Source organism: Chionomys nivalis, chromosome 6, assembly GCF_950005125.1.
Source record: "Chionomys nivalis chromosome 6, mChiNiv1.1, whole genome shotgun sequence".
Taxonomy (NCBI): domain Eukaryota; kingdom Metazoa; phylum Chordata; class Mammalia; order Rodentia; family Cricetidae; genus Chionomys; species Chionomys nivalis.
This window is the reverse complement of record NC_080091.1, coordinates 45,192,247-45,202,915: the sequence shown is the minus strand read 5'-3', so window position 1 is coordinate 45,202,915 and position 10,669 is coordinate 45,192,247. Positions and strand designations below refer to the sequence as shown.

General features: G+C 44.6%; 1 protein-coding gene across 1 annotated transcript in view; it reads left to right on the top strand.

The window, feature by feature from the left end:
* Positions 1-7,907: 7,907 nt before the first annotated feature.
* Hs3st1 (heparan sulfate-glucosamine 3-sulfotransferase 1) overlaps positions 7,908-10,669 on the top strand; it is a 28,421-nt gene continuing 25,659 nt past the window's right edge. The window contains exon 1 of the mRNA XM_057772605.1: positions 7,908-8,122. The gene's annotated coding sequence lies outside the window, so the exon portion shown is untranslated. The remainder of the gene's footprint in view (positions 8,123-10,669) is intronic.

Below are 10,669 nucleotides of genomic sequence, written 5' to 3'. Positions count from 1 at the left end.
TTACAATTCAGTTTAAAGTGATAAGGGAAGCAGATAAAAAGTTCATATTCCAGATTTTCTTTCTCTCTTTTTTCTTTCTCTCTCTCCTCTCTCCTTCTCTCTCTCTCTCTCTCTCTCTCTCTCTCTCTCTCTCTCTCTCTCTCTCTTTCTTTCTTTCTGACAGGGTTTCTCAGTAGCTCCAAAGCCTGTCCTGGAACTAGCTCTTGTAGACCAGGCTGGTCTCGAACTCACAGAGATCCGCCTGCCTCTGCCTCCCGAGTGCTGGGATTAAAGGCGTGCGCCACTGCCACCCCAGATAAAAAGTTCAAACAGACATTTGAACAAACAAGAATAACTCCATTATCTTTCCAGTCATAGTACCATAAAGTACAATTTAATTTGTATGCGTCTTAGTCAAGATTTTGTTACCATAAAAAAAATATTTAGTAGAGGCAGCCTGACTTAGAAGTGAAGGAACTGTACTCACAACACACAGTTCTGGAGACTGAAGCCTATGCCTGTGGTACAGAATTTTTGCCAGGACTTCCCCTAGACTGAATTACCTGTTGTGGATTGCTATGGCCAGAGCAAGGGCTGGAGCAATCTAGCTTAACACAAACTATGAAGGGATTGAATAGCCTTATGCTTTTTCTTTATTCTTTTATTATTTTATTTGTGTATGTCCGGTATATGTGTGTATGTATGTGTGTGTGTGTGTGTGTGTGTGTGTGTGTGTACCTGTGAATGGTGCTATAATATGTGTGCATGCCCATGCCTATGAGTGCTCATGTGGAAGACAGAGAAAGATATCAGGCATCCTCATCCATCACTCTCCATTTTATTTATTTATTTATTTATTTATCTATCTATTTATTTATTTATTTATTTTTGAGACAGGAGTCTCATTTGAACCTGGAGCTTGCCATTTCCGCTCAACTGCCTGATAAGTGAGTCTATCTCGGCCACACTCACTGCTGCATTCCTGCATGGGGCTGTAGCCATGCTCAGCTTTTATGTGAGTGACACAGGGAACTAGAACTCAGATTGTCCTCAAATTTTTGTGGGCTTACTGCTGTTTAAATCACTCTCAGGACAATCAGTAAGGCATCCTCAGATAACCATCTTAACCCCTTCCATGGGTCCCCACTTCAGTGGCCCAAAGACCTTCCCTGGGCCTCAGCTATTAAAAACAACTTCCCTATCTTCCACATGGGACTAAGCCTTTAGCAGTGGACCATTGGTGGTGGGGGTAATTCCAACCATTTTTAAACTCTAGCAGATGAGAATGAAAGGACTTATAGAGTCAAATGTCCAAATCTAGCCCTGTGATCACACAAGACCAGAAGAAATCAGGTCACGTTTTCAGAGGAAAGAAAGTCATCAGATAGCCTCTTAATCATAGGAGGGTGGATTGTTTGCATTTGAGTGGAGACAGACTGGGATTTGGGATGGGCAGGAGGGGAGGCATGTGATGGCCAGCTGAGTTGGAAAAATGCCCTAGCCTTCATGTTTGTGGACATGACCCTGGCTTCCTCTCTCCCAAGTAGACAACTCTGGCTAATTAGCAAATCAAAAGAAACAGAAACAGTCTTAGACCCCAGCACAATCAAATTAGTGGAGTGATTTGGGGATGTCATTCCACACAGTGTAATCATGCTCTCTTTGTTGTGGTCAAAAGGAGTGAAAATTATTCTGCAACCCCAAAGTGTTCCCTGTAACCAACCGGCTCAAAGGATGGCTTCATTTCCTATCAGCTCTCTTCAATTTTAGATGATGGCTTTTGATGAAGACAGGAATGCACAATGCACAATTAAGCAATATCCATCAAGCCTCCCCTACGAGGAGGACCTTTTAAAAATACATTTGACTTTTAAGGTGATTCAGCACAGAGAACCATTAGCACACCATCTAAATCAGGACCTGGAAAGTTTATTAAAATTGGATTTTTAACCTGATCCCAATTTCTACTGCTTGTAAAGAATCCCACTGGACTTCTTAAAATTCAGGCTATTAACCTGAAAGATTCAAGCATCCATTATGAGAAGAGAGGATATAGGGCAGCCCTTCAGGCAGGGGTTGTAGGTAAGATTCCTCTGAGTCTGGTCAGGTAGTGAGTGTGAATCCTCAGAGCCCCTAAGAAGAAGCTGGTTCACTTGGTTCCTCCTCTTCCTGTCTCTTCTTCTCCTGACCTTCTCACCCATCACTTTATTTGAAAGGCAGGAAACATATACCAACAAGAAACATAACTAAGCCATTCAAGTACTGAGAGCACTGGACCAAGAGTCGAGTTTTAACTGGAAGGGGAGCTCTAGATTAACTGCTTTACCCAGTGTACTAACCCTTAATCGCAAAGTAGATAAGGGCTAATGATCCCTGGGAATGGTTAAGAGGAACGTATTGGTCTGTCACCTCAAACAGGTTAACAGGTTCCTTTCTTTGTAGACTAGGTTATCCAACTTGTAAAGTGGGAATTTTTATGGTTCCAACAAGGTTGCTGTAAGAACAGCAGATAAATGAGGAAGGCAGAGCATTTGTGTGGTGGGGGAGGGTAGACACTGGTCAATCAGTTTAGGGGAGTAGCAATTTCCAGGTTTATTGAGAGAACATGTCTTAAAAAATAAGGTGTTAATATATAGAAAAGGCATTCAATCCAATCAACCTTTGCCCCCCCCATATACTACAAATATACCTTCTCTCTCTCTCCCTCCCCTCCTCTCTCTCTCTCTCTCTCTCTCTCTCTCTCTCTCTCTCTCTCTCTCTCTCTCTCTCTCTCACACACACACACACACACACATACACTCACACACACACATCTGCCCAGCACTCGACACAAGTCTTAATCCATTTTAAATGTTATTATTGCAGATTGTTGACAAAAGTCATAGGTCACCAGCATTTATTTCCTTCTCATGGCTTTAGCTTTGATGTGTGGTCAGAGTTTACAGTTTAGCCAAGATGAAGGAGTCTCTGCAAAGGTGGCTTGTGCATAAAAGCCTTACTGTTCCTTGAGGCAGTGACATTTTAATGTTCCCTTTCTCTCTCATATCAAGTATCCAGAAACTGTTATAGTAGCTTATTGCTAGTGGTGTAGAAGTTATCTACAACACACTCTTGTTTTCTACTTGGTGGGACTGTCTTGGGTCATAGAACTGTGAGTGACAGCTGGTTTTCTGGTTGATTATTAGCATGTCTCCTATGAGCATCAATTCTCACACCCAATGTACTGATATGGAAACTTGTCTGAACCAAAGCAAATGATCCTTAAAATATCAAATATGTAACCTTAAAAAAATATTTTCATTTTTAACTATCGGTGTGTGTTTGTGTGTGTGTGTGTGTGTATGTGCATGTTTGTGTGTGCACACTTGTATGTGAGAGTAGGGCCTGTTGTTAGGCTACAAGAGGGTATTGAATGCACTGAAGCTGAAGGTACAGATGATGTGAACCCTCTATCCCAAGAACAAAACATTGATCTTCTGCTGAAGCAATGCTGACTCTTAACTAGTAACCTATCTCTCCAGGCCCGACAGACTGTTTTTATGGTTTTGTTTGTGTATTTGTTGTGGATTTTTAAAAACTATTTGGGGTAATGTTTGTTAAGTCTTTGTTTTTGTTTTTTGTTTTACCCCTTAGGTTATATGTCAGACAACCTACAAAAGGCTGGTATGAGATAATTATATCATGGTTACTCATGCCCAGTACTCTTCTAATCTACTGGAAAAGCCAGATGAAAAAGCAGTTCTGTGAGGAACAGTATTACAAATGATGGAGCAGAGCTGAGATCTACATTGAGTGAGCAGAATCTAGGCCCGGGGACAATTCATCAATGGTCAATTTGTAACAGAACTGTCCCTCAAGACTGGAGAGACATGGTTACAGAAGCTCAACATCTAAATCCATGCAACCAAAGAACAGCAAAAAAACCCATTGGTATTTTTATTTGCCTAAATATAAGAACACTGATTACTGATCAATAAGTGTCTGAGGAAACTGAGGTGGGGGAGACAACCATTAAAACCTATGTTCCAATTCTTATCACTTGCTGGACATGCCTGGGGTCATTTCTACAGAGGCAGGTGACTGTGGTGATATTTTGTTAGTGCTATAACAAATAAAGCTTCCCTGAGGATCAGAGTGCGGAAGGAGCTAGTAGTTAGCTATAGAGGTCAGGCAATGGTGGCACGCACAACACATTTAATCCCAGCACTTGAGAAACAGAGGCAGACAGATCTCTGTGAGTCCAATGCCTGCCCTTGCCACACCTGCTGCATAATTCAGAGAGGAAGGCTTTCTGTTTGGATTATGCTTAGAAAAACATTGTTTATAGGAATAACCTGTTTAAACTCCCTTTTTAGGTGGTCTTGTTTACTGCAATTGAAACATTTGACATTTTAATTTTTCTTCAAATGCCTGGAAATCACCTCTACTATTCAAGCATCGTCATGGTCATGAGATTCAATATTGGTTATGTCTCTGATCCATTCTTCCAAGAGTGCTGATCTTGCCTCTAATGGCCTAATTATCCTTTTACATTGTGAAATAACGTTTTCAAAAGCCAGAAATTGAATTATTATTTGTCTATTATTCTGAATTTTCTATCATTCTATTTACTGCTTAAGTCAATCTTTGTAAGAAATAAGTGAAGATTTCCTTTGGGTCCTATATAACCACAGTAAATAGCTCAATTTTTTCCCTACTCCTCCAATTCTGTCCCAAGCTTTCAAAGCTGCTGCGTGACATAAAACCAAGGTGTGGTCATCATATAGAGCTTGCCTTTGTTCATTAGTATAATCTTCCTCTCAAAGAAGTTGGTCTTGGGAGATTTCTATACCTATAGCCCTACTTTGTTATTCAATGGTTTTAGCCTCATCTTTCTACCATGTCCTCCACTGTAATTGAGGACCAGGTTCCAAGACTTCTGTAACCATGTCTCTCCAGTCTTGAGGGACAGTTTTGTTACAAATTGACCATGAGTTTCACATCTGCTTCACAAAAGGTGAGCACATGCCATATGAAATTACTGCTTTCTTGAATCTCTTTAAATCTAACGTTTCCATTGGATTCCAGTGAGCGCTTAAATAGCCTTGGGGATATCTGTCATTTGATAGTTTCTGTAAGGGGACCGGATATATTAAGGTTGGCTATTTGTAAACCTTAGTTTCTCTCTAACCTTACAATGAAACAATGAAATCAGTTTTTCTTTAAATTCATCTGTCTGGATCTGAATATTTCTATGATCTGTTTTAATAAGTTTTTCTATGGCCTGTATTTTGACAGTTTTATCAATTAACTTTTAGAAGGATAAACCAACAATTATCAAACAATAAAAATTATCAAAATGATAATTAGCATTGTCAATCCCAGTTAAATTGCTTATCCCATCATTTAATTGTTCAAATTTTAAACCATTCAGTATACAAAGACCTAACTCTTTCCTTTGTATTAGTGTTTCCCATTTTTTTAACATGGGAAAGAAAAAAAATCTCTTTCTTTTAACTAATTTCTCCCTTTAAGCATTCACAATTGTCTCAGCAAATCTGTCAACAATGATGATTCAAATGATGGTGAAGTGTGAAGCTGACTGCTGTTGAGTAGAACAGTAGAAGCCCAAGAGGGTTTCAAGGCAGCTACCTGGCTTGGCAGCAGCCCATGAAAGTTAAGTGTAGCTCTGCCGGAGGTTGCAAAGTCAGAGGCAAGCAGCTTCTTCATGAATTCCTTCCCTAAAGTTGGATGTCAAATTAGTGTGAATTCTAATTGATCTTAAGACTAAAAACCTGGAGTCAGGTATTAGGGCGTGAAAGTGAAAGCTCTGAGAAGCAGAGCATCCGGCCACTGGAGTTCTTACCTCTACAAAATCCTCAGACAGAAAAGGGTCCTGTCTCTACAAGTCTTCAGACTGAACAACTTGAGCTCCTTTCACTTGCATTCCTCTCTCCACCCAGCCATATCTCTTCCTTTCTCCACTTTCCTAATGTTGGGATTAAAGGCATGTGACTCCCAAGTACTGGGATTAAAGGTGTGAGCCTTTAAACATGGCTGTGTTTCTCTTTGAAACTGGATCAATCTAGTGAAGCCCTGGGTAGCCTTGAACTCACAGAGACTTACCTGCCTCTCCCTTCTGAGTGCGGGTATTAAAGATGTTTGCCACCACTGCCTGGTTTAACTGGTGGCTTGCTCTACACTCTGATCCTCGGGCAAACTTTATCAGTTATAACACAAACAAAATATCACCACAGGTGACTAACAGAGACTTTAAGCCCAGGGCTGGAATTTTAGGTTCTTTTGAGATTTTGTGGTAGGTAATTAAGAAAGCTGGTTGATTGTCCTCTGATTTCCAGGGTGTAAACAGAAGAATTGTCTGTGTCTCACGGATGACTTGAGAAATTCATAACCCTGTGCCAAGCACTGAAACCCATTGGACTCAGAGGAAAAATAACCTTAGCCAACTTAGGGCATTAACACCCTTCCCTATGTTGAAGGAATCCTGATCTTCACTGTGCTTGGTGTCTGGTAGAAGCTTAAGTAGACCATAATTCAGCCATTTAAAGGATTTTCCTACAAGTTTGTAAAATGGGAGAAAAAGGCTGTCTCTAAATCTAATGTAAATTTTACATGCTATGATTTTTCAAGATACAGATTTAAAGCGACTTTTGTAAATGCATTTGTTTTTTCTACCTGAAATGGGCATGCCAACTTTACATTTACTCAAAGATTAAGCGATCTAGGTCTCCAAGATGCTTCTGGCTTTATCCGACACAATATGCTGTACTGGGCATTCCTTTGCCTTCTAAAAGGGCCTAGGCTAATCTTTGCACATGTTAAGTGGTCAATTCCCCAAAGGAATTTTCCCCCTTGGATGAGAGATTATTGATTCTAGAAATGCAAATGATAAATATTTATATTCTAATTTTTAAGATATGGAAGATATTAAAAGCTAAAGGAAGTTGTTTTTTTGATTTGTATTTGGCTCCTTCTTTCTCCTTCCTTTCACCCCCACTCTCCCCCGCCCCTCTTTTCTTTCCGTAACTTGCTTTGTAAGGTGCCTTGCTTATGCTGAAGCAGCTCCTTGTCTCCAAGGAGAGTCCAGCTCCCCTGCCCTCCAGTTCTTAAGTTGAGTCACAATATACAGGATGGCTTTCACACAAAAACCTCGCAGCTTCGGAACGCAGGAAGTCCTTGATTAGTTTCAGAGGTGAAATTTGCCAACCTAGTAACTTTTGCTAAAGGACAGCTGAATCCTCCGCGCTAGCCTAGTTAAGTTCCAATTCTCTTTGAGAAGAAACCGAAGGAGAGAGAGGGTATTTGATGGCGACACTGTACCCTCTGAAGCTAGCTCTTCAAGCGGCTCTTGTCCCCGCTGCAGCGCAAGATGGGGCGAAGGACTCTGGAGGCCTCAAGGACTGCCTACAGAGCACAGGAGCCTAAGGCGGGTCACCTGCCGGTAGGGAACGCTCATACGAACACACGTAGGTACTGCAAGGGTCTTGGGGACCACGCGCAGTTTGCGAAAGGTTAACACGAACGTATGGCTCCCGTTGAGACCTAGCGGGGGACAGAGAGCGCACTGGAAGTCCAGGGTTTGTAAGGTTGATGAAGTCACCCAAGCCACACGCCCCACCCACTAGGCTGTGCTGGTCTCTCCCCTTAGACTGAAATCCGAGGTGTCTCCTAACTGGGTGAGCAGCGGAGACTACTCCTTCGGGACCCAGGTCAGAAACCGGGTGTTAAACTAGGTCGCTGGAAGTCGGCTCTCAGGGACGCACTGGGAGGCGGTACTCGGGGCAGCACCGGAGCCAGCGCGGCAGCAGTGGGCGCTCGCGATCCTCTTCTGCCTTCTGCCTTCTCCGGGAGAGTCGGCCTCCACTGTCCCCTCCTCCGGCTTCTGCTCCTCCTCCTGCTCCTCCCATTCTCGGATCCGGCACCAAAACGCCTGTCTGCAAGGTCCTCTGCGCGTTGCAGCCACGAGCTGCCGCCACTGCCGGGTCTCGCTCGGTGAGTGACTGTGTCCCTTCCCCGCTCGCCTGCCCCGAGGTGACTGGGGATTTGCTCTGAGGAGCTCAGGTGTTCGGAGGCGGTGCTGCCCATGGCCCGACCGGAGAGACGATTGAGGGCGCCTGACCGGCTGGACGGGTACCCGACTCAGGTGAGAGCTGCCCTCCAGGGGTAAAGGTGTCTGACTGGGGAGTGGCTGGTGAGGGTTGCCTAGGCACCTTCTTCTGGTGTCCCGACTTAGGTGAGCGAGCAGAGGTTGAAAAAGAGTGGAGAGTACACGGAAGGAAGACTCGGGGTTTTCCAATCCTCCTGATTCCTGTCCTAGAACCTCATCTCTAGAATTCACGAGATGGATTATAAGGGACCGGAGTTTCTGACTCTTAAAAGACTTCACTTGTGTCCCTACCTGACACAGGAGGGTCGTCGCTGCCCGCTGCTTGGCGCCGTGGATTCTCTCTAGGACCCTGTGCAAGTGCAGATGGAGCGCTGCGCTTGGCGAGCCAGGGTACCACTTGGGGCGGAGAACTGGGCAGTGGGGACAGCTGACTGGAGTCACTCCGGAATGGGGCATCTGGGATGCGAAAGCCTTGGTCTGCTGTGTCTTTGCGTTCGTTAGCTGTAATGGGGAGACAGAGTACCTTCCAGGGTACTCCAAGAGGCAGGCGGCAGGCAGGACCGTAAGTATTAAGAAAGCCAGTTAAACGGCTCTTGAATTTTCATATTACTTCTTACTTTTTCCTACCTGGTTTCTATTCCGGGTACCTCCGATAGAAGAGGTGGATTGGGGCATGCATGTTAAGCGATGTCGGGACACAAACCAGGGGAGCCTGTATTTAGAATTAGCAGGACTTACTCATAACCCGACCTCTTCAGGTGCGCCCCCCCAACACCCCGCATTTGCAGCAGTGGACTTCGTTGCTTCCCCTTCTGGAACCTGCCTTTCCTGGAACTGGACGGCCAGCTCTCAGAACCACCGCCGAAGCCAGATGCGGGCCAGGGATTGGTGGGTTGTGCCAGACTCAGCAATTATTTGTGGGTGCTTCAAATCATGTATGGCACAACCTAAGCTAAGGGGCCACCCGATCTTATTTGCACACGCAGGGCTCTCCTCCAGAAAAGGGGTAGCACCCTTTCTCTCTAACCCCCACTATGCAGAAGCTGTGGTATCCTTGCCTTGCCTTGCCTTGCCTTGCCTTGCCTTGCCTTGCCTTGCCTTGCGCGAGACTTACTCCTCCTCTTCCCTCCGCGTTATGTTATCCTGGGCTATTTTTATCCATAACTATGCTAAGATGCTCTGAGGGGGATCCCAAGGAGACAACTCTGGATCCACCTTCTGGAAGCTGCTCTCCCAGAAGCAGTCTCTTGCTAGCCAGGAACTGGGGTGAGGAGAGGAGAGAGTTGACAAGTGAGAAGGAGAGTGTGCTGCTGCTTCAGTCTGAGCTCACCATTCTCAGGAAAGCTCCACTGACACCCAAGGCTGACCCAGCCCCTAGAGCCCCACTCCCACCCCTGAGGAGCAGGTCTCCAGCCCAGTCCCCATGTGCCCCAGCCTTGGCTATTTGATCAGGGGCCGGAGCGAGAACAAAATCCTGTGGTCTCAGTTTTGCTCTCAAATCTCATTGTATTTGTTGAAATTCAATTACCGGCTTCCACCCAGGAGTTAATTGCAGGTATTCTATATTTAACTTTAGTTTTTAATAAAAGAAGATAGAGATAGCTCAACTTCCACACCCCCAAGCCCTGCGTTTCTAAAGCATGAATTCCTTTTCATGCTGGGAATTAGTCTTGCCTTCTACTTCCCTGGCCAAAGTGAGTACAGGTCGAATTAGCCAGGCCTTCCAAAATTTCAGATGAGTGCTTAAGCTTCAAATCGCTGTGCTGTCCTTCTTTATTTCCAGCGTGCTTAGATTTTTCCACTCACAGAACTGGAAAAATAACGTTGAAATGGACCGCTGTGTTATATAAGGTAACCCTCTGCCCAACACCACCCTCCTCCACAGCCAGGTATGAGGGGAACTTTTCAAAGAGCTTCCTTGGTGTCAGTTACCCATCTAACTCTTGCTCGACAGGGATGGACAGCTTCCTGACTAAGCACTCTTAAGTCTCTGCAGTTAATTAGCCAGCAGCACTAAGCAGAGATGTCTTAGTGAGCCGGGTTGGGCTCTGCTTCTGGGCTTCACATTCTATGCCAAGCTGCTGCGCATTGCAATGCAGCACATCTTTAAAATGAGAAGTTTTGGGCAGGGAAGCTGGTGAGAAAGTGATGCCCTGGTCTTGCAAAGGGGATTTTTGGACCCAGTGAAGGCCCTTGCTTCTGCCGTGGGAGCAGAGGCTTTATCCCTGCAGCAGATTATCGTCTTCCTACACCTTGTTAAACACAATGAGCTTTGCCTCACTCAAACTCCTTTATATAGCCGAGACTTGTGTTTTCATCCTTATAAGAAATTCTCTGCCTTGAAAAATCCCAGGGACTCTCTGAAGGAAAAAGCGTCCTGGGAGCTTTTCTTGTCTTAAGTTAAAATTCAGGAGCGATTTGAAAGGACCCGAGAATGGGTAGGTGCTGCTTAACTTCGCGCTCGGCCTTTCTGAGACTAAGCACAGGCCCTTGGTGGCACACAGCAATCAGCAGGACTGAGACATGTTCTCCCCTAAGTCATTAGATTTAGAGGCGGGACAGTCAAACATGTGGATGCTTTGA